Consider the following 4,111-nt stretch of genomic DNA (forward strand, 5'->3'; position numbering starts at 1 on the left):
AGGGAAGTGCAGACAACCAAGAGACTAGAATTTTCAATAAATGGCAAAATTGTGGTGTTCTGTGGTTACCTCTTGAAGATCTGACCTGAATCATGCAGCGATTGCTCCTTGCCCTCAGTCCTCAAATTCCAATAGTGAAAGAGGTATCTATAGATATTTTATTTGAATCTGCTATCTGTTATATTTTCTTTATTACTTGCAAGGACATAGAGGAGAGCACAAGTTTTCCCTGTAATTTCTTAGGTTTAGTAACTGGAGCTTGTGAATTAAACTGGCAAAATACAGATTAACAGGAGAAAAGTCATAGACATTTTATTTTAAATTTCATATGCAACGTAGTTCCAGAGAAAAGAAGTGAAAGCCCAAGGAAGCAATTAGACTTGAGGAGTTACATCTTCAACAAAGATTGATGATTGTAGAGAAGTGACTAGATTTTTTTTTAAGATGGTTTTAGGCTTCCAAGGGTGATAAAGCATGGGAAGGTAAATACATGAGGGAAACTAATGGTATATAGGAGTTATTTAGTAAGGCTTGTTTACACAGACTAATCTCAGTGGTAAGAATGATTTTTTTCCTTTTTCTGGTCAGGGGAAGGAGAAGGGACACCATCACAATGGGAATTTATGCTTTCCTGGTAGACAAATAGAAGAAGAGTAGAGAACTGCTTTCTCTCAATTGTCTTCAGCTCAAAATAATCCTTATGCCAAAAAGGCTTAATTTAGAATTACATATTTTCATCCTCTCCACACACAAGCTTCCACATAAAGTTCAAAGAGAATCATGTTTTCTTATAATTCACTCTGCCCCAAATATTAACTAAGATGACATTCATTTTCCAGCTTGATTCTGCAACATTCACTTCCAGAAACTTTATCACATTGGTTAGTTTAGAAGTCTCTTAATCCTGGATTGAAGGAAAATAATTGAATGTGATAAAGGATATATATTCTAAAAACAAAGGAACTGTAAAAGAAGGCAAGATGCAGAAAGTACGTTGTAATCTGTGACTTAGTGCAATTTAGTCCTTGAATTTCTTGTGTGCAATTATTTATTGAAGCTATCTTACTATATGTTAATTCTGTGTCTTCTTTGCTCTCTCTTTTTGTAAAAATTTAATTTTCTGAATTTTTTTCCAGAGTCAGTCATTGATCTTCTTGATAACATTCATTTGCCTTGGTGAACTAACTTTGATTCATTGCTTTATCATTCTTCTCTAGGCTGTTTTTGTGAGCTGAGAATGGTTTTTAATAGATAAGTGTTCACAATCAATTTGGTGATAAGAAATATAATTTTGAATCTCAGTTACAAAAAATTTTATCCTTCATAAAATAATTTTTTCTCAATAATAAAAAATGTATTTCAAAAATATTATGCCCTTATTATATTTTAAATTTTGACAATACAAATAATAAAAATTTATTTTATCTAATTATGTAAGTACCGAGATGACTTTTTTTAGTTTTGTCTCTTGACTCATACAAAGCCTAAAATATTTATATCTTCCCCTTTTTAGAAAAAGTTTCCCAATCTATTTTCTAAAGGTTGGATTCACTCAACAGATATCTTCTATTTGGAATTCAAAATGTGCTTCAGAATACATGAAAACAATAACTACATAAACGTATATGAATTTCTTTCTTTCCTGAACTCAAATAGCAACTTGCAACAGCATGCTTTCTAGAGTTGGGATATTCGTGTGTTACATTGTGTGTAGGGGGTTGGAGGATGTGTGTATGGATCTGTGTCTATAGCATTGGACCTCATCTCTGCTCTTCAACGAAATTTAGGCTTAGAAAAGGAAGGGAGTAATTTCATAAACTTATTTTGTTTCTCATGAATGATAATATTTTGAAATTAACAAAAATGTTGCTCAGTGAACACTAAACCAATAAATGCGTAAATGAAATGGAGAATTTGAGTCTTAACATTAAATCTTAAGCAAAATACACATTTTAAGGATTACGATTACTTTACTTCAAAATGAAAGTTGTCATCATCAGCTCCCTATACACTCAAGAATTCTCAGTGAAGTGAACAGAATTAGAACTACAAGTGAAAAGAATTAGAACTGCAGTAAGAAGCCCATGTTAGAGACATGACTCAATCTCTCAGCTCCTATGTGGCCATGGAAAATTGGTTCATCTGGCTGATAAACCACGTACCTTTTTTTAGGTAACTTGAAGTGGCTGACCTCTAAGATTCCTTGAAGTTATGAATATCTGTGACTAGTATGGTGAGCAGTCTCACCAGCAAGTGACTTTTGTAGTCCCAGATGTTATTATTTAAAGGGGTACAAGTCAGATACTGTTTCTGCAAATTATCAGCCTTACTGACTATTGAGGTTTTGTTATGAGTTAAATAGACATCATACCTAGTTTCCCTGTATTCTCAATTCTCAACAGAGATAGCCGATATTGTTATTCCCGTTTCTTTTCAGACAAAGAATTCAAGAGATTGAAGTCATTTGCCCATGGTTATAAAACCTGGAAGTGTCAAAACTGAAATTTAAACACTGTTTTATTTCAAAACTTAAATTGTTGATGCCCAAGCTACAATAGTTTCATGGTTTAGTGGTCCCCTCCTGAAAAATCTTTTCATTTTCTAAATTTGAAGCAATCTCCTTTGAAAGGCAAAACCTTAAGCTTGCTTTGCCTGAGATTTTATCCCCTTGACAAGAATCAGGATGGCAGGAAGACAAAGGGAGAGTCAGAAGGAAGAAGTGGCTCTAGCAGAAGTAGATGGGAAGCCCCCAGAGATGAATTTTACCTTGATTATTATGTTGCCTAAGACAGGTCTGACTTCCATTTGTAATTATACATGAACATCTTTACCAAGCATTCATTTACTTCATGTGTTTTAGGGAAGAACATTCCACCCTAATGAGACAGAAAGGTTAGAGTTGAACTAGAAAATGAGATTGCAAATCCCATCCAAGCATGTAGCATGCAGTAGTCCCCCTTATCTGTGGAGAGCACGCTCTGAGAGTCTAAACCCATGGTTAGTACTAAACCCTACATATACGATGTATTTTCCTATCCATACATAGCTATGATAAAGTTTCATTTATAAATTAGACACAGAGATTAATAACAATAACTAATCATAAAATAGGACAATTAATATACTGCAAGAAGGGTAGTGTGAGTGTGGTTTCTCTCACTGTTTCTGAAAATATCTTATTGTACTCTACTCACCTACTTTTAAACCTGCAACTAACCATGGGTAACCGAAACTGTAGAAAGAGAAACCACAGATAAGAGAATACCATTGTACTCTCTCTGCCCAGGTCCTACCCTAAAAATGTCTTGATTACTGCAAAATGCCTTTTTCTTTTTCTTTTTTTTTAACTTTTTAAGTGAAAACAAAACTATTAAGTTTATATATTTGATGATCTCCTATTTTCTAACTTCTTTCAAAATAAATCAAAGAATATATACATGTGATCTTGAAATTACATTAAAAGAAAATTTTCCCATCACATTTATCTCGGCTAACTCATGAAACTGAACTCATTGTTTCACTGAAACAATGAAGTGATATTAACAAGTGTTTTTAGTTGGCGGAGGGTGAAGAAGGAGGTGCATATAGATCTCGGGGAGGTGGGAGGGAGGCTAGACCCAGTGAGATGGATAAGATTAGTAGCCTAAAGAAGCATCTTGCCACTGAAGTCCATGTACCACAAAAATGCATATACGAATTTATTTTTATTTAAATATAGCTCTCAACTTACGTATTATAATGCACTTGGTAAAAAATAAGTTAAAAAAAAGTTCTTTTCAAAATTTGTTAGATTATCACAAAAAGCAAGGCTTCTATAACTTTTTTTTTTTCTTAGAGCCCTTGGGTTAATGAAACCTACTCAGTTACAGTTACTATTTTTCTTCTCTCTACTGAGCATGGATTACTTGATGTCTCATCTATGGCAGAGTTTGCCAAGACAACTGAGCAAGTCTAGTGTAGAGAACTTGAATGTAGCTGGAACATATCCAGCATCAAACAGGAGTCTGTTTCAGGATCTAAGACTAGCCAAATTTTCTTTCTCAGGTGTCTTTTCCTTCTCTCTGGAGTCATTGGGTGTCTCATTCCTAGAGTCCTCAGGCTATCAGGAACT

The sequence above is a fragment of the Macaca nemestrina genome, chromosome 2 (assembly GCF_043159975.1).
Source record: "Macaca nemestrina isolate mMacNem1 chromosome 2, mMacNem.hap1, whole genome shotgun sequence".
In the NCBI taxonomy this organism is placed as follows: Eukaryota; Metazoa; Chordata; class Mammalia; order Primates; family Cercopithecidae; genus Macaca; species Macaca nemestrina.